The following is a 20,623-nucleotide window of genomic DNA, read 5'->3' as shown; positions in this document are numbered from 1 at the left end:
TAAGAAACCCTAATTGTTCCATCCCTTAGCTGTTTGAGTCCAGGTATCAGACATATGGATGAGTGAGCCCTCAGAAGATTCTAGTATCTAGCTTTTGAGATGCTCAGCTGATGCTGACTAGAAATCAGCTGACCCACTGAGCCCTGCCCAGACTGCAGATTCGAGAGCAAGATAAATGTTGTTTTAAGCCGCTAAATTTGGCAGGGCTTGTTACACAGCCACAGTAACTAGAACAGATGTTTTGATGAAGTTGGCCCTTGGGAACCTTTTTAAGCTGACTCCCTTTTCTTTTTGACATGACCCCAATATTCTTTGAAAGTTTTCTTGTTTTCTGGCATAAGACAATGTCCTAGGTTTATCTTATACATTCTCTGTCTCAGACCTAAAATCAGCCTCTTCTCCAAAGGGCTTTGGTTCTTTTTAGTGGGGAGTGGTATTTAGGGTTCAAAATTTTGGCACTATGGGAGTTTTCAAGAGAACATGTTACAATGGAAAAATTAAAAAATTTGATGACAATAAAACATTTCAACATGTTTCACAAAAGCAGGATGGAAAAGCAGATAATGAAACACAGCAGAATGGACAAGACAAATACTAAAAATCCAATAAAAATAATATGAACAAACAACTCTTGAAAGATGGAATACCAATAAATAGTAAATGTTGAGCCATGTTCAACCTTCTAATAACAAAAAAGAGACTATATCCTGTTTTTTCCTTATCAAATTAGGAGAATTTCTTTCAAAGAAATAAACCTCAATGCTAACAAGAATGTAGTAAAACAATAATTGCCTACAAACTGGTGGCAATATCACTGGATTATAAGTATTCTGCTAAGTAATTGGGCAATATGAATTAGGAGTCTTAAAAAGTTCGGATCCACTGTGATTTTAGCAGTCTGCCCAGAAGTGCTGGGCCAGCCCAGAGGAACAGAGAATCAAGAATTGTCTTGTCTTCCTGGTAACATTTCTTGGAGGGAAGGACAAGATCTTATAGAGGTTTGCATTCTCCAGTGTGTGTAAGAAACCGCCTTCTAGAGAGATGCCAAATAAATGCTTATGGAATGAATAAAAGGAACATTATCCTGGTAACATTAAAAAAAAAAGTTCAGACCCTGTGAATTTGTTAGGATAGAAGCCAAAATGTTGTAACAAAGAGGTACCAAAACAAAGTGTCTTTAAAAAACGATTTTTCTCTTGTACAGTAGATTAGCATGAGTGGTCCAGTTGGCAGGATAGTTCTGCTTTATGTTGTCAGATTGGGGCCCAGTTTTCTTCTGTTGTTTTTGCTCTACCATCCCCTAGGTGTCCAAGTTATGTGGTTAAAGTTAGATCACAGCCAAATCTGTGTTCCATCTTGCATGAGGGGAGACAAAGAAGTCCAGGACAAACAACTTTCTGTTAAGTCAAGAGGGTTGAAATTCTGCTCACGAGGCCATATCCAGTTGTAAGGAAGTTTGAGAGCTATAGCCTTTGGATGGGCAACTACACAGTTAGCTTAAATGCTGAATATGGAAGGCCACCACCTCAATAATTCCATTTCTGATAACTATCCTCATTTAAAAAGTCAATTACAGAAAATAAATATTAATTACTTGAAGAACAATAACTCAGCCAAGAAGAGTAACTTTCACTATGATACTTATTAGTGAAGAAAGTCACTTTAGAAATATTTATACACTATATGAAGGATCTTGGAGACCATGATAAGGAATTAAATGAGATAGAAAACCACCGGCTGCTTTGATTTTGCTTCATAAAGGTTTGAGCAAGAAGAATAGAAGTGTGATTCAGTTGGATTAAGAATATTCTGCTTGCTGTATGGATTACAAAGAGGAAGCAGTTGTTGTAGTGAGGCGGTAAATAATGATGGAAGCTTAAACTAGGGCTTTATCAATAGCGGTGACAGTCTTTTGAGTATTAAACTATTCTTAGCTGTATAGATTTTGAAAGAAGCATTTTTTTTCTGTGAGGCTAAATTTCTCCCTTTACTTGCCCCATAGAGTAAGAAAAAGTGGCAAAAGATCACTTCTGTGAGTGTTGGTACAGTGTTTAAAGTGATATCTAAAAATGTTCACGGTTAGGGTTTGTACAAAGTTAAAGGTTAAAAAAATCCCAGAATACATTTTTCAAGCAGAAAACTATCATTTTCTTATATCTTAGTTTTAAAATAAGTTCTTTCCCACAGAATAATCACAAAACATGAAAATTCTTGTCTTTCATTATTTTCTTTGTCTTTATTCCTTACCTTTAGAGTAGATTGTACTATTTATTAATACTGTAAGATAGAATGTGCATAATGTCTTTACTATGGAAATAACACATCTATTTGTGATTTTATGTATAATATTTAAATCATCTTTTTATTTTGTACCAAGCTTATGATATTTTCCCCGAGAAGATGAACAGGTTGCTTGGGTCTATGATGGATTCAGTATGAGATTCTACAAAGCAATAAATGCCATTTGGTCTCTATTGGGAATTAGCCAGATAAAGAATAAACTGAGTCAGTTCATTCATTCTGAATGTTTATTAAACACCTATTACGTTTAAGTCGGAAACCCTGGTGATGTGGCGCTACAACTGCTAACCAAAAGGTTGGCAGTTCAGATCCACCAGGTGCTCTTCGGAAACTCTGTGGGGCAGTTCCACTCTGTCCTATAGTGTTTCTAAGAGTCAGAACTGACTTGACAGCAATGAGTATGTTTAAAAAAAAAAAGTCACTGTAAATTATAGTGACGTATACGGTGCTTAATGGGTTGAAAAGCTGGTTAGGGATATCCTGTTTCTACACAAATATCTGAAATATAGTTGATAGACTGAATACACAGGAAGTAATGTAGTTAAAGTAGTTGAAGAAAGTGAATTCTCTCTGCTAGGGAAGAATGACACTTCTGGTCACTGTTGCCTAACTTTTCTAGAACGTTGCTTTATAAAGATTTAATGATTTTGGTTATTCTTACCTTACATCTCATCTTTATTCCCATTTATCATAATGGAGTTAAGATAAAACAAGGTTTTGTTAACCTTCAGATTCAGTATTAGACACAGGACATTTTATAAGGAACCTTGATAAGTCTATTACATCCTTGTTTTCATCTTACAGAAGTAGAATTAAGAGACCATGGTGCCAGATAAAAATCAATCTTATTTGAAAATGTGCATGCTGTTATTCACCCTCTCCTCCCCCTTCAGGTGTCTCCCTTTGCACTTGGTACATAGTAGGTGATCAATAAATGGTTACTGAATGAATGAATGCAAACATGAATAGATGATCCTGCCTTTCTGCCTGCTTCCCTCTCTGTCTGTCTAGGTCTGTTGGTGTGTTTCTGCTGAACTGTATGTGGGTCTCCTCACCATGGAACTGTTGGATATGGCACTGAGTCTGGTGGCTACCTCCCTGAGATCTCCCGTGAATTAAAAGCAATGGTGCCTAACTTTAAAAAATCCCCACAGATCCCACCAATAGCTCATGACTTAAACTTGTGTTAAAAGGCCATCTACAGAGAGGTGGTAGGATGGTGGTGGTAGTGATTTGCAGATGGAATCACTCCCACCGCTTTGGCATCTTGACAGTAGCTCATTCCTTGGCTTCCCTGAACCAGATGTAGAACTCCAGTTACTTCCCATCTATCTGATAGATTCTGGCTGCAAACAAATCCAAATGGTCTTCTTGCTTATTTTTTCCCTCTCCTGTTAAAAACAGAAGGAACCGGGCAAATAAAATTTTTTTTTCTCTTGGAGAAAACAGCACTTCCTTACTCGGTACCACCTGTTTAAATGCAAACCAAAACCTCCCAAACGATGCAAGCCACGAGTGTGGAAGAGGCTGGCGGATGGGCTGTCGCGTCTGGCTGATCTGATGTCAGAGCCGATCATGTGGTGCTCTGTGGGCAGCTGGGACTGGCCCGCCGAAAGCACATGGATTACAGTCTGAGGCTGTGATGGGAAAGTCGGCTCCCAGGCTGCTGTCTCATAGACATCAGCCTGCAGGGAAGCCGGGGGCTCTCCCGTCTGCCCTGCCCTGGGGCCCCTCCTGCCTCCTGACTCACAGGCACATTGCGGAGAGAAGCTGCTGCTCCCAGTAAGTGCTTCAAGAAGGTCTTTATTCAGAGCGATTGGGAAGCTGGGAGGAAGTGGTGGCGTTGATGAGAAGGGGGTGCTGGAAGCCCTTTGTAAAATACCGTCCCAGGATCTAGGCTAGGCGGCTTTGCTTTCTGTGCCACCCTGGAGTTCATAGGCAGAGCAGCTGTGCAAATGGTCCCCAACCCTGATTTTGGTTTGTTCTCCACGGGATGTGTTTTTCTGATCTGCATTTTCTGTTTTTGTAATTGTAGGGCAGATTTTTTTTAGATCTAGTTGAAGTAAATTGACTTCAGGTTTCCAGACTCGAGTGAATGTTAGAGCAGCGGGAGAGGGAAGAGAGGGTGGCGGCTCCTTAGTCAGGATCCCCACTGGTGCTAAGAGCGGCTGTGTCTGTGCAGAAGTATTCGGTGGTTGCCACCCCTCTTCTGCTTTGGGTGAGTAGGTGATGGGAGAGAAAGCAGGGTGAAACAGCAGTTAAGAGCACACAGATTTGATCAGTTTCTGATAAACAGCAGTGCTGTTGGTGTATTGTCTTTTTTTAATGGTTAAAATTGATATGAGGTGGTATCAGCTAGTAGAACAGGTGCCTCCAGTGGAAGAAGGATGGAGTTCTCTTTCCCCTTCCCTTTCCCAGCAAGCAAATTGTCTTTCCTGCTTCAAAAACCCAATTAAACAGTAGCGAGAAGTGAGAGGTACAGATTTCTAAACACTGGGGTTTCTTTTGTTCGTTTGCTTGCTGATAACAAGAATTCATCTTTGGGAAAAGGATGCGTGCTACAGGAGATTGAATCATTCCCACACTTATGTATCGGGAGAGTCTTATTTCTGTGATGTCTTAGGTGTGGTCTTCTTTGAAGGCAAAGGGATACAGCCAATAACGTCTTACTTTTCCTTCCAGGCACATAACACTAAATTTGTTTTCGAGAATGAAAAGAAGTGTATGTGGCTGGAAGGGGGTGTAAATGGGAATTTAGGAGAATGGTTTATTTGTCCGGGCACTTTTTTATGAACGCTTGATAGGGTCTTAGGTCAAGCTGTAGGGTGTGCCCTTGAAAGACAATAGGCAAATAATTAGGCTATGTGTTAAAGCCCTGGAAAATTTTTATTCTTTCCTTTCAGGAATAACTTCTAGTCTTTTCGGTGAGTCTCTGCACAAACTGCAAGTTTTGGGGCCAAAGACTGGTTCCAGAAACATGTAGGCATTGGTGGAAACTTTTGGGTGGGAAAGACAGTGGGATAGAAACAAAGAAAGTATGCTTATGTGGGGTTCATTCTCCTTTATGGCCTTTTGCAACACTGTAGATTGTTTAAGTCAGAGCACCAAACGACAAGAGCTTGCCCCACCCAAAGTGCCATGGACTGTTCATTTGCCACTGACCAGCGTAAGCACTAGTATACAGAGGGTTCTTACAGATCCTTTCAGCCCTGTGACATACAGTACAAGTCATACAAAATGAAACCATAGAAAAATGAAGATCCCCTGCTCCACCCCATCTTTTCCTCCTTCCATATTGTTGATTGAAGCTAGATTTGTTCTGTAAAAGATTCCTATCACTGTTTGTAATTTTGCTAGCCATTTCATAGAAACTGACAAAGCAGTACAGACTAGGCAGCTGGTACTCGCCTGGGAGAGAATAGGTGAGCATATTATGAGGAATTTTTTAGAGGTATTCTTTCTGACCTGGTCCTCTCTCTCTGCCTCTTCCAGCCAGCCCCTCTTTTTTGGCCCCCCTAGACCACACTCCCTTTTTTGGCCAGATGCCAGACTTTATGTTTTTAAAGGAGAGCTCAATAGAAAATGCCCATGCTTGGGCACGTTGATTCCTTGGCCGCAAAACTGAAGAAGCATCATTTCTCTTCATGCCACTTGCTTCTTAGGGTAAAGGTGCTCATTTATGGAAGTTTTAGAATTTCTTTTCTTCAAAAATTAATGCACCAATATGAAAAGAAATAAAAGAAAATCCATTTCCCCTTCCCACTCACATAAGTCCTGTTTAATGCATTTGTGTACCCTTCTTGTCTTCGTGTCATTTTAATTGGGCTAAAAAAAAAAATTTTTTTTTTTTTTTATAGTTAATGCAGAAAGGCCATCTACATCTCAGGCCTCTACTTTGCAGGAAAGGCACTTGAAGTTAGGGACCTACAGTTGAGACAGATCTTAGGCTTGCTGTAGTTCATCACCTAGTTTTGCAGTTTACTGACCAGAGTTATACATCTGATGAATGAAGAAGTCAAGACCAGGACCCAGGTCTCCTGACTCCCCGCACAGAGCTCCTTCATACAACCAAAGGAGAGAGCATTTTCCTGACTCATGGCCACCCCATAGGACAGAGTAGAACTGCCTCATAGGGTTTCCAAGGAGTGGCTGGTAGATTCGAACTCCTGACCTTTGGTTAGCAGCTGATGTTTTGGCTAGCAGCTGAGCTCTTAACCACCGCACCACCAGGGCTTCTTTCTTGGGGCAGTAACATGTATATATTCATTGTGGGTCATGTGATGAGATTTCAAATACCTGATCATTAGAAAAGTTTTCTAATCTTGGCTTACCGGAAATGTGGTCCTCCCTAATTGATGAGGGGATCCTTGTTCACTATAGCAAATCACATACCATGAGAACATTTAGAAGTTTCTTCTCTCTTCAGTAGTTTTCTGAGCCATATAATCTTCTTTCTATACACAAGGACTATTTGTGGTGACATATTTAGAAGATAATCTAATTTAAAATAGTTAGCTTATTTTTTCTCTTTTTAAATTAATGCCAGACTCACAAGAAATATTCAAAGAATACTTGTTGATTGAATGGTAGAACAAAATATAAAGAATATTGCAATGCTTACTTACGAATATAATGAAATGAGGTAATACAACTTTATTTTGTTCCATAATGGTATTAGAATGTCCATCTGTTAATTATTCAACCTCGTTTTGATCAGAATGAGATTCACATATTCGTTTGAAATCATTATAAAAATGAACAAACATCACATGTAATTTATCTATGTTAATACTGTGTGTAAAAGCAATAAACACAAAATTAGACTGGGTGTTGTTTAATTACTTTTTTTGGGAAACCTTAACTACAATACAGAGGCCCTCTGATTATATCCTAGATGTGTAATAATCAGTTTCTACTGGTCCAGTGAGAGCATCTTTTCATTCTAGACTTTAAGCTATAGTGATATATTGGGAGAAGATAGCTCTGGTGGCTTTGAGTGGTTTAACAAGAATAATTGGAACTCTGTTCTAAACAGCTTGCACCCTCTAGCTCGGAAACAAATGGCCACATGTGTGACATTTCTGAATGGTGACATCTTCAAGGAATCCTCTGAATGATTGCTTATTTTAAGCTTCAGGTTATGAAGGGGGGGGAAAAAAAAAACCAGGAAAGGGAAATTAGACATTAATGTTCTTAGTATTGACAGAGATTCCAAATAAAGATATCACTTATTTTAAAAACATGTAACTCAGAGCAATGCCAAAAAAAAGAAAAAAAAAAGCTGTTCAGTAGATTCTCAATACAGCGAATAACTGCTGTACCCACTGTAAATTTCCCTCCTTAAGGTTTTGGGTACCTTTAACCATTTCTGTTTAGGCGGAAACACAAGCAAATACCTCTTGTTGTAAACAAAGCAACAGATTTAAGTTAATGCTAATGTGTTCACAGCCACAGCCAAAAGCTTTTCAGGGTTATTATAACACACTGGGCTCTAAGCCCATGCATCTAAATGTCTAAAGTAGACTGAAGTTATGGACCAGCCCATTGTATAAAGCATTCCACATGAGAGCCAGATGCTACTGTTTACCGTGCAAGTGACTTAGCCAGATTCAATGTGAAATCTGAGGTTGCTGTTTGGGGTCAATGGAAGTTATAGATTGATTTTTATGGTCATAGATTTAGGCTCCTATACTTCAGTCTGTTTTAATTAATGCTGATTCTTTAGAACGATCTCCTAAACCTAATTTACACCCAACTGTCTAAAATGTTTAGATGGAGGACTTCCTTACGAAAACTGTGTTTATTTATTGTCCACTGGGCCTTAGGTTCAATGTAGCTCTTTAGCATATTTTTGTCCTTTGCCTTGAACATTGAAAAGAAGCCATGAAATCTATTGCACAGCAACCACACTTTAAAATACAGCTACAACATAGTCTTTAGATGATGTAGTAGAAAAAAAGTTTTGTGTATATTGATTTAGAAAAAAGATTATCCACTGTCCTCAGTTGAAAAGAAAATTCTATCATTTAATACTCAGTGTTGGGTTTTGTTGACATCGTTAGGTCCCTTATCCCTTAATCCTGTCCCATTTGGTTTGTGCCTTTTGTATCAGATTAATTTGCTTTTTAAGAAAGTATCACAAGTAATAATAATACCAACAACAACAATAATAATAGCAATTGTCATGTTGTATTTCTGGTGTTCCCGTACTGCAGTGCAGTTGATCATTTTTGTGTGGCCTTTCTAGCCATGGTCTTGTGACTTCCACCCAAGTGATTGTGTGGGACTGTGCAAATAAAATAATTGTGGCCCACCAAGGGGATTGGTCAGTTTTGCTGTCCTGCTGGGCTTTGTAATGAGCCACCCCACAGATGGGAAAGACAGAATCCCACCGCCACCAAGGAAGAACAGCCAGGAGTAGAGAGAGAGAGAGAGAAATGCCGGCAGAGAAATGACAGCAAAAGATGTGGTGGGTTTCCAGGCCAATGGAGAAAACTAAGTGCCTTTGGGCAGGAGGCTTGCTGGTGGAGTAGAGTTCCTCTAGGCCCTTACTAAAAAAAAAAAAAAAAAGGCAGGGGCTAAAAGACTCTTGTAATACTTGCCTGAGCAGCACAGAAGCCTAGGGCCAGAGAAAGGTGTATCAGTGAGCACAGCAGAAGAGAGACTCTCTTTGATGGAAGAACTGTATCCTGAGTGTTACTCAGCCCGAATAGTACTCTGTTACTTTCCTAATAAACCCTATAATCGTAAGTATTGTCTATGAGTTCTATGTGGCCATTGCATTGAATTATTGAACCCAGCAGAGAAGGAGAGAGAGCCATGGGAGGGATGGGTGGTGTCAGAATTAGCAAAGATTGTGGGGAGAGAGGAGACATGTCTGACTTCCGCCTCTTTACCTACAGACAATACACAGATTTTTTTTTTTTGGAGGCAGTGTTGATTTGTAGATCAGAGAAAGCCTTTATTTTGGATTAGATTTTATTATGATATTTATACATTATGATGTGGTTAAAAAGGTATGGTGAATGCTTAAGAGTAACATTTATCTGCTTATTAGTTCTGCCTTAGGTATCTAGAAGACACTCCCCATATAAAGTACCTAATGAAAATATCAGAATTTAACAGTACTGTATATTAAAGAACATTATTCTTAAAAGCACAGTCCTTTCAACTTTATCCAAAATGTAGTAGCTTTTATAGTCAATTTAACTTGTAGCACGATGATTAAGGACTTCCTAAAGGCAATCATTATAACTTAATGCGCTAATAAAAATATTTCACAGAACAGTATTACTAAAGGTTTGACAAAGTACAATATTTTATTTGTGATATTTTTCTCCTTTTCTGTATCACTTCTTGTCCCCAAGGTCGAATAGTTGATTTCCCTGTTATCTTAAGACTTCCTTCAGCTACTTGAGAGAAGACCTGAGTTTTACCTTTGTCTATGCAGAGGCTGGCAAGGTAACTGGTCCAGGGTGTTGCTTGTGCACTCAATTGCCATGCACCAAGGGACCTAGCTTTCTGAAGGTGTAAGTTCAACGGCTGAAACTCTAAAGTAGGATTTCTTTGATGTTTTAAAAGAATACATTGTAGAAAAACATAACAAAAACCAGAAAACAAAACCTAAGTATTACATACCAGTGCTGCTTTGCCTTTTTATTTTTTGTAAAGCAAATTTCACAAATTATTTCATGCCATCCATTCAGAACACCCATTCTTGGGGTGTCTCGTTTATGACATTATAGGTATACCTTTAGGTGTGATATTTAAGTGCTAATTAAAAAATAGGCCCCAGGAAGTTTTCACATGATGAGATAGTTATATCATTTTGGTGCTGGACTAGCAACTCTGCAGTTCATAAATTTTCCTCATGGCTTAATAACACTAGGCTTTATAATAGAAGAAACATTAAACCATTCCTAACAGAGAATGATGCTGAGTTGAAAAGTAGATCTTGTATCGTTTTATAGTCACAAAAATTATTTTCTTCTATTATTTCGTCCAGAGAGGATTATTGTTTCTGTACATCAGTATATTGTACACCCTATACTTATTAAAACTTTGTTGAAATGTAAAAGCAGATTCATTTGTAAAGTTGCTTGTAGAAAAATACTTCAGAATTTTAAATACCTCATCTTATTATTGTACGGTATTCAATTTCAGAATGAACTAAGTCCTGTGAGAACATTTGGCCCAGATGTTACTAAAAATAATTGTTCTAGAATTTCACACAGAGAATAACATTCCATGGTCTTCCACTAGTTATGCACTCTTGCTTCATTTTCCATTTAGAATTGAAAAGAAAAAATTCAGAAAAAATATTTTAAAAAAGAGGTGTTGATTTATAAGGCCCCATTATGCCAGTTCAGTTAAATCCAAACTGTTGCTGTAAAGGTACAACTTTAGGCACTAATCTGTTTAAATTATTTAAAATTTAAGTTGGAAAAAGGCACATCCCCCTTAAAGACAGCCAGCTCAGTTAATATGTTAATCAATTCTTAGCTGGGAAAGTAGGTTGGGAAGGAGAGAAAGTGTGTGCAGAAGCTGGATTCTAAGGCAAATCTCATGTGGGCAGGGGACAGTTTTGAAAGGTGGCTTTGCTTTCAATTTGAACCACCAGAGAAATAAACACAGAGAGGGTTTGCTGTTCTGGACGTGAAGGAAAGTCACCAGCCGTACCACCAAAGGAAGTCTTGGAATACAGAAATAAATAAGATTTTAACCAGAATAAGCTAAATTGAAGATTTTTCAGGAACACAGGCATGTGGTAGTGGGTAAGAAGGAAACATTAAATTAAAGTAGCAGTCTTTTAAACTACTATTGCTCTAAAACCCAGAATACTAGAATATCAGATCGAACGGAACGCTGGAAATTTCTGATTTTAGAGCTGTCAGGGCAATTTTGCAATATAAATTCGGTTGTTGTTGTTAGTTGCTGTTCAGTCGATTCTGACTCATGCCAACTCCATGTGTACAGAGTAGAACTGCTCCATAGGGTTTTCAAGACTGGGACATTTTGGAAGCAGATCTGTCTTCCAAGGCACCTCTGGGTGGTTTCAAATCACCAACCTTTTGGCTAATAGCTGAGCACGTAACCATTTGTGCCACCCAGGGACTACTATAAATCTGGTAGGATACCAAAATTGAATTAGTTTAAGTAATGACTAAAGAGGCCTGGTGGCGCAAATTGTTAAACGCTTGGCTGCTAGCTGAAACAGTGATGGTTAGAACACACCTGGCAGCATCAAGGGAGAAATACCTGACTATCTGCTTCTGTAAAGATTACTCCTAAGGAAACCCTATGGGACAATTTTACTGTGTCACATGGGGTTGCCATGAGCCAGAATCGACTCGACGGCAACAGGTTTTTTTTTTTTCTTTTTAATAGCTAATGATGTTGAACGTCTTTTTGTGTGCTTGTTGGCCATTTGAATATCTTTCTTGGTTTTTGCTGTTAAATTGTAGAATTTTTATGTATTTTGGATATCAGGCCCTTATTGGACAAATGGTTTCTGGAAATTTTCTCCTACTCTGCCAACGTGTCAACATTTGACAATGTTAATTTTAAGGGATAATAACTTCATTACATGATAATGAGGCGGTGGTGATGTTAAAAAAAACAAAGTCCTTATCAATTAGAGATGTGGGGTGAATTAATATGTTGTCTGATGTTTGAGATTTATTTTAAAATATCAGAAGAGTGAAAAGTACGTGTGCAAGGGATAGTGTGAAACAAGACTGGCAAAATTTTGAAGTTGGAAACATGCAGATTCGTTGTGTCATTTTCTCTGCTATTGTGTATGTTGGAAATTTTCATTATAAGAAATATATTTGTTAGTCTAGCTTTATCTAGACCTTCCCCTTTTTTTTTCTGGAGTATTTAAAAAACAAACCCTAGATGTCATGTAATTTCACCCATAAATACTTCAATACGTATCTGTAAGAGATAAGGTCTTTAAAAACTATAACTACAATGCCATTATCACATCTCAGAATATTAATTCTGTCCATTTTTCAACTTCCCTGGTTGTCTCACAAATGTCTTTTTAGAGTTGTTTTATTTGGATTAGGAGACAATTAGATGCTTCTTTTGATCTTTAACAATTCTTTTCCTTAAAAAAAAAAAAAAAGCCATTAATTGTTCAAGAAACTGGGTTATTTATTTGTAGAGGGCCCCACATTCTGGATTTGGTTGACTGTTTCCTCCAGGTGCCATTCTACTTGATCCTCTATCCCTTACATTTCCTGTAAACTGGCAGTTAGATCTAGACACTGGATCAAATTCAGGTTCAATATTTTTGGCGAGACTTCTTCATAGGTTCAGTTATGTTCTTCCTGCTCTATCACCTCAGGAGACCCACATGTCTCCTCTTTTCACTTTAAGTGATTCTAAGAATGAGCAGAGAAATGTCAGCCTGATCTGCTCATTATAACATTTCCCATCAACATTCTGCCTAATGTTTTTGGCATCCAATGATTATTATTGCACAACCCCATTATTCCATTAAGGGCTGCAAAGTGCTTTTCTAATTCTTCCATTTCTAAAGAAGTTTCCCCAATCAACTGTTTGATTAGCCTAAGTACAGTTGGCATATTATTTTTTAAGACCACATAGCATCTTCTTGCATCATAATTTAACTTAACCCCTATTTGTGGATATCTAGGTTTCTTGATTTATTTAAATCTTTTTTCTTACTATATTTCCTCATACGTTTATGTCTCCATGCTGCATAATAAATTATAGAATTTTGATAGAAAAAAATTATTGGCGTTTTTACTTTACACGTGGTAATTTAGTACAAATATGAGAGAGTCAAACAGACCTAAACTTTTTTCCTTTTTTAAAATTTATTTGTTGTGCTTTAAGTGAAAGTTCACAAATCAGGTCAGTCTCTCATACAAAAACTTACACATACCTTGCTATGTACTCCCAGCTGCTGTCCCCCTAATGAGATAGCACATTCCTCCTCTCCACCCTGTATTTCCCATGTCCAACAAGCTCCTGTCCCCCTCTGCCTTCTCATCTCACCTCCAGACAGGAGCTGCCCACATAGTCTCGTGTGTCTACTTGAGCCAAGAAGCTCACTCCACACTAGTATCATTTTCTTCTCATAGTCCAGTCCAATCCCTGTTTGAAGAGTTGGCTTCAGGATTGTTTCCAGACAGACATAACTTTTATGTTGGATTGGATATACATTAACTACATAGCTTTAGACAAATTATTTGTTCTTTCTAAGCTTCACTCTCTTCATTCATATGCTGAAAATAGTTATGTTACCAGATTCTTAGATTGCTTTAAGGATTTAACACACTTATATTTTAGCCCTGACCTGGGATAATAGTGTGAGTGTTCTCTACTTCTCTGCCTTGCCCTCCGTGTCTCATCCATGGTTTCCAGAACATTTTTAGTATTAGAAAGCTATGCTGATTTAATTCTAAATCTGTATTACCTTCAGTACTTTGTTTAAACCCAATGTAGGAATTAAAACTAATGGAATCATGACAAATTAGTGTTCTCAACATATATTACTTTAGAATAAATGGCATTTGCCTTAAAGTTGATATGACAATTTTTTTTTTTCTGGTAACTAAAGAGAATATTTGCTATGTCTATTTCTCCATTTTTTTTTTATCCTTGTAATAACTTAGGCCTTTGTTTTATTCCTCTACTTTCCCTGTTAAATAATGGCCAGTTCTTTCCTCCTTTCCCTGTGGACTTCTGGCTTCTGGCATTTTCCCTCCTTGTTTTCTGCCCATATTTTATAATCTCTCAATTCTCAGAAGCACCATCTGTCCATGAAGTAAAGAGACATTTTACACCACTCCTTGGATAACTCCTTGGATAACACTTTGTCCACATGATTGGCTATTGGCAGAGAATTACCTCATTTCTTTTTCTGGTGTTTCAGTGTAATAGCGGACAAGCACTGCACTCTCATTTGATGATTCCAAGTTTTTAGGTATAGAAAGTGCAGAAAGGTTAAGTGATTGGTAAAGATGTGCTGAAGATAATCTAGAGTCAGCACTGCAGACTTGGAAAGAACAATTGGCTCCCCAATGCTCAGGATCAGACTGTTTTTCAATGAAATCTGCCGAAGGAGTGTACACTTATATTTTAATAACAATACAGAAAACGTGAGTTACTTTTGGTCATTCTAGTCACACTCTTTCTGTCTACTTTGATGTAAGGGTATAATGAGCATGTGCTGATTTTAATGGCTATTTTTTTACTAAAGTATTAAAGCGTGGTTTGGTTAAGATGAATGCCATCTAGTATAGTAACTGAGATTTGGAGTATCCTAACTCTCACAAAATGCCGCTGCTTCTTAAATAAAAACTAATCTGCAAAGTACAGACAAAAGATCAAGAACAAGGCTGCTTCTTTTTTTTTAATGATCTTATCATTAATCCTTGACAGGTTCATTCACATCACATTCAATGGCCAGCTTTCAGGCAATGATGACCCATGTCTGCTCTTCCTCCTAGGTATAGAAATTTTTTCTTGATTGAAGAAAGACTTTAAAAAGAATTATGTACTGGGGAGTGGTGGGGATGGAAAATACACTAAATAGACAATAGATAATTGGTAATTTTGGTGAAGGGTAAGACAGTACACAATACTGGGAAGCCAGCACAACTTGTCCAAGGCAAGGTCATGGAAGCTCCATAAAAAAAAAAAACACAAAAAAACAAACCCACTGCCGTCGAATCAATTCCGACTCATAGCGACCCTGTAGGACAGAGCAGAACTGCCTTGTAGAGTTTCCAAGGAGTGCCTGGCAGATTCAAACTGCCAACCTCTTGGTTAACAGCCATAGCACTTAGCCACTATGCCACCAGGGTTTCCTGGAAGCTCCATAGACACTTCCAAACTCCCTGAGAGACTGAATTATTGGGCTGAAGGCTATGGGAAGCATGGTCTCGGGGAACATCTAGCTCTATTGGCATAACATAGTTTATGAAGAAAACATTCTACGTTCTACTTTGGTGAGTAGCGTCTGGGGTCTTAAAAGCCTGTGTACGGCCATCTAAGATACTCTGCTGGTCTCACCCTGTCTGGAGCAAGGGAGAATGAAGAAAACCAAAGACACAAGGGAAATATTAGTCTAAAAGACTAATGGACCACAACTACCACAGGCCCCACTAGACAGAGTGCAGAACAACTAGATGGTGCCTAGCTACCACTACTCACTGCTCTGACAGAGATCACAATAGAGGGTTCTGGACAGAGCTGGAAAAAAATATAGAACACAATTCTAACTCACAAAAAAGACCAGACTTACTGGTCTAACAGAGACTGGAGAAACCACCAGAGCCTGGCCCTTGAACACCCTTTTAGCTCAGTAATAAATTCACTCCTGAGGTTTACTCTTCAGCCAAGGATAAGACAGGCCCATAAAACAAAATGAGACTAAAGGGGCACACCAGCCCAGGGGCAAGGACTAGAAGGCAGGAGGGGACAGGAAAGCTGGTAATAAGGAAACCAAGTTTAAGAAGAGGAGAGTGTTGACCTGTTGTCAGGTTGATAATGAATGTCACAAAATAATGTGTGTACTAATTGTTTAAGGGAGAAGCTAGTTTGTTCTGTAAACCTTCATCTAAAGCACAGTAATAAAATAAAATAAAGTAAAGAATTATATACAACGGTTGAAATTTTGTCTTTCACATTCTCATTGCCTAGAACTCTTTCAGGGAGGACCTCTTAAAAATGCCTATTTTTATTTTTCTCTGGCAACTTTGTACTCCTTTGTATGTTGGGATTCCTCTTTATGAAGAACAACTGTTTTTCCTTCCAGTCTTACTCATTCAATAATAATTTATAAAGCAACTACTGTGTGCTAGGTCCTGTGTTGTGTGACAGGGGTACAGAGATGATTAAGACGTGGTCTTAGTCCTGTCCTTTCTTTTACCAGTAGAGTTAGATTTGGCATCCTTTCCTGGAAGGAGGAGCATTTTTCAGAGAGTGGTTTGTAGACCACCTGCCCCAGGCCATACCTCAAATCTACTGAGTCAGAATCTGGGTATAGGCTTGGAAAGCTGCATTTTCATCAGGTGATTCTTTTGCATGGTGAGTTTGAAACCCACTGGCTTGGGCATGGTAGGAGTGAAGTGGTGAATGAGGAGAGGAGCAGCCAGCACATCATGCAGTTCATATCTTGTAGAGGACTTTCTACTCAGCACCAATAGTTCTGGGAGGCTTCGCAGGAGGGAAACACCTTGCCTGGCTTGGAGGAGCTTTCTCTGAGGGGAGCAGGCTGAAGTGCCAGTGTAAAGGCTTCTGAGAGTGGGTGGGAAATCTATCAGACAAGCCTGGACTGAGGGACAGATGCTGGGGGCGAGGTCAGGGTTAGTGTGTGGAGGGATAAGAGACAAGGGGCTTATAGCCCTAGAGAGACCATAATGTATCTCCTTGGGTATCCATAGGAGAGAATACAGTTGAGAGCTAATATTGTTAGGCTTTATTTAGGTAGAGAAAAATGCAAAGATAAAACAATGAGAGATAATACATAGATGCAGTATCTTGAGTATCTTGCTTTGTCCAGGTACTGTTCTAATCACTTTACATATGTTAATTCATTCAGTTTTAATAGTGACTGTATGAGGTGGGTGCTAATACTATCATTCTCATTTTACAGATGAGGAAACGGAAGCACAGGGAGGTTACATAGGATGCTTGAAGTCACTCAGCAGAGCCACCATCCCAATTGCAGCAGTGTGGTGCAGAATATAAGCTCATCACCACTGCATTAAACTGCCTCTCAGAAGCATCATCATTTAAAATGATAAAAGCAGAAGTACAGCAGGGTTTAAACTCACATCTTTCACATTCTTCTACTTGAGCATCAATTTTTTCCAGCTTTCCCCCAAAATACCACCTAACTCCATGAGCCACACAAAGAACGTTATAATAAGTCCTGACAACTGCCCTATTAGATGTCTTCAGTATTGGTTTCTTTTGTTTTAGAGAATAAATTGTTGTCGTTGTTTACCATTGAGTGGATTCCAACTCCTGGAGACTCTTTAGGACAGAGTAGAACTGCCTCATAGGGTTTCCAAGGCTGTAATCTTTATGTAAGAGATCGCCAGGTCTTTTCTCTCACAGAGCCGCTGATGAGTCGAGCCAAGACCTTAACCATTGCACCACCAGGGATCCTTAGGGAATCAATTACACACTTCTCTTGGTTGTTACCTTAAAGCTAGATGCATCTGAAAATCCCTTTTACTGAACATCTTCACTGCCTGGAGTGAAGACTGGGTGCACTATTCTTAGAGGTGAAGCCGCAACATCTTAGTTTTTGAACAAGTGTGTGATATAGTGCAAGAGAAAAGTCACAGTACGTATTGAGAAGGCTGAACAATTTTTCAATTTCTTTGATTTTAGTTTCAGATTTGGTGTCTAAAGGCTTTTGTGCTGTGTGTGTTCAATAAGTGTGAATAACTATTAACACATTGGGTTGTATCCGCGCTTCTGACATGAAGAGAGTGTATCAGGTTATTTGACTTGAGTTTTTTTTCAGGAGCTGCTTAACATTCTTGGAGTCCCTGGTGGTTCAAATAGTTAATGTGTGTGGCTGCTAACCAAAATGTCGGTAGTTTGAGTCCACGCAGACGCACCTTGGAAGAAAGACCTGGTGATCTACTTCTGAAAAATTACCCATTGAAAACCCCATGGAGTGCAATTCTACTCTGATACATATGTGGTCACCAAGAGTTGGAGTTGACTCCATCACAACTGGTTTTTATTTAACATTCTTATGTATTGCACTAGATGATAGAGGCCAGGCTTACAAATATATCTGAAGGTATCAAGAATCAGAAGATAATTGGTGAACTAGAGGACCACTCTTCTTTTTTCTGTAGAATAAGGAGGAAGAGGCCTGCCATTTCTTAGCAATTTTGCCCAGTGGCCTGGCAATTTGGACTTCTTCCTAGACTCATGCTTAGAAGAATTATACCAACAAAATATTATCTTACTGACCAAATCGCTCTCTCATGTAGATTTGCTGCATAAACAATTATTCTTCTACTCAACACATGCCTTTGTCTAGCTGTGTCAATACTTGTAGCTCTACTGATTTCTAGTCTTGGAAAGATGTATGGGCTTCTCATAGGTTAGGAATCTCATAGGTTAATGAATCCCATTGAAAAGTCAAACTCAAATTATTTTAATTATATTAAATTAACTAAAATTGTATCAAAAGTAGCATATACTTTTTAAAAAAGACATTCAATAGAAACAGGTTTGAAGTTTTGAATTACCCTCAACACCAAATTATTTTCAATGTCAGCTAATATCTTGCTCCTCTTAAAATAACATTCGCATTGAAGAATAACTACTTTTAAATGTTAAGAGATCATATTAGTTTCTTATTGCTGTTAAAACAAATTACCACAAATTTAGTGGTTTAAAATAAGACAAATTTATAATTTTACAGTCTGGAGATTAGAAGTTCCAAACGAGTTTCACTGACCTAAAACGAAGGAGGACTGTGTTTCTTCTGAAGGCTCAAGGGAAGAATCTAGTTGATTGACTTTTCCAGCTTCTAGAGGCTGCCTGCATTTCTTGGCTCATAGCTCCATCCTCCGTCTTCAGAGCAAATCACTGTGACTCTGGTTCCTCTATCACATTGCTTTCTCCCCCTTTGACTGTCTTACATCTCTCTTATAAGGGAGTTTAACTGAAAGGTTGGTGGTTTGAACAACCAGTAACTCCACAGAAGAAAGACCTGGCTATGTGCTCCTGTAAAGATTACAGCCTAGAAAATCCCCTGGGGCAGTTCTACTGGGTTGTATAGGGTCACTGTGAGCTGGAACTCACTCTCTGGCATACAACAACAGGCGTTATTCAGTCTACCACAGTGATGTACGGCTCAGATTTGCTAAGGGATTTTTTGTGGGAGAAATTCGTATTCAATTAGCCCTTCTCCTTCACCTCCCTTCTCTGTTTTTATCAAAATACCATAAACCCCATTAATGTCTCACATTTGATTTATGTGAGAACTCCCAACAATGGTATGTGAAGAGGACCCTAGAGAAGCATTTTCCAAAACAGGACTCCAGTGGCTCATGAAACGTTGAGAGATATTTCTAAGTTGAAAGTCAAATAAGACTGGAAAACACTGCATGTACTCTAGTACTCTTCACTCCACCCTCCTTTTTAGTATTCATTAGCATATGGGAGAATTCTAGCTATTATCCTATGATTCCAAAAGTATTTTACAATGTAAAAATAAATAAAATTGAAAGTATATTGGAACTGACTCAATCTCGGAAATGGCATATCTCTTATTTATTCTTTTTTTAGAATCTACTACCTATGTGATTTTAGTTTCTCTAGACTTTAAAACTTCCAGGTTTTAAAATCAAAACCTGATATTAAGAGTAACTTATGTTTATGTAAATAAATATTCAGAATAATATGTAATACAATTTTGTGAATATGATAACACAATTGTTCTGAAAAGTCTAACATCTGAATGTTTTCAAAATGTGTAACAAAGATAAACTATGGTGAATATTATCTCAGAATCATAGGACTGGAATACATCTTAAGAAGTTGTATCTACCTTTTCCCTAGTTAGAGAAGATATTGCTACTAAAGCAGACCACCATATTTATCTTTCTAAAGCATATATGGGATGAGCTCAGTCCCATTCTTAAAAGTCTCCAATCAGCTTCTGTTTCCTACTGCAGTTCTTTAAATACCGTTTTTAGAAATGGAACTTTTTTTTTCCTTAAAATAAATCTGACCAAAACCAAACCAAACAAACAAAACCAATCCAATGTATTTATTAAAACAAACAAATAACAAATTTACAACTTCTCATGTGGCCATGACTGTACAGAAGCTGTTGTGGGATCCTGGAAGTCCTTAGAGTGTAGTTTGAAACTCTCTGGCCTACAGGATTTTATTTCAGATTACTTGCCAGGAATTAGGCCCTTTACAACTTGGCCCCAGCTGACTTTCCCATATTTATCTTTAGTCAGTATTCCCATCATTGTTCATGACTAGTCACACTGTACTGATCACTTCTCTGGCATATTGTAGGCACTCTTGATTCTACATTAGTCCCTGTTCTTTCAGTCACAAGTGGTGCCTGCCCATTGGTCACTGGGCATACCATTACTCACCTGAAAGAACATGGGCTTTGGAGTTAGGCAGATCTGGATTAAGAATTTAGCTCTGAACCTTAATTTCCTTATCTGAAAAATGGGGATTTAATAAGAGAATCTGCATAAGGTGCTCAGACCCTAGTAGAATCTCTGCTTCTCAAATGTCACTTCTATTCTGTAATTTTTTTGTGACTCCCCCAGGAAGAAGT

General features: G+C 38.4%; 1 protein-coding gene across 2 annotated transcripts in view; it reads left to right on the top strand.

The window, feature by feature from the left end:
- ANK2 (ankyrin 2) overlaps nt 1-20,623 on the top strand; it is a 765,621-nt gene that overhangs the window by 100,210 nt on the left and 644,788 nt on the right. Inside the window, exon 1 of one of the 2 annotated variants that reach the window (XM_049885480.1) lies at nt 3,929-4,083. The exons of the other annotated variant lie outside the window; for it this stretch is intronic. The gene's annotated coding sequence lies outside the window, so the exon portion shown is untranslated. Of the gene's footprint in view, nt 1-3,928; nt 4,084-20,623 lie in introns of those variants that run through there. 2 annotated transcript variants of the gene reach the window in all.

Source organism: Elephas maximus, chromosome 5 (assembly GCF_024166365.1).
Source record: "Elephas maximus indicus isolate mEleMax1 chromosome 5, mEleMax1 primary haplotype, whole genome shotgun sequence".
Lineage (NCBI taxonomy): Eukaryota > Metazoa > Chordata > Mammalia > Proboscidea > Elephantidae > Elephas > Elephas maximus.
This window is presented reverse-complemented; position numbering and strand designations above follow the sequence as displayed.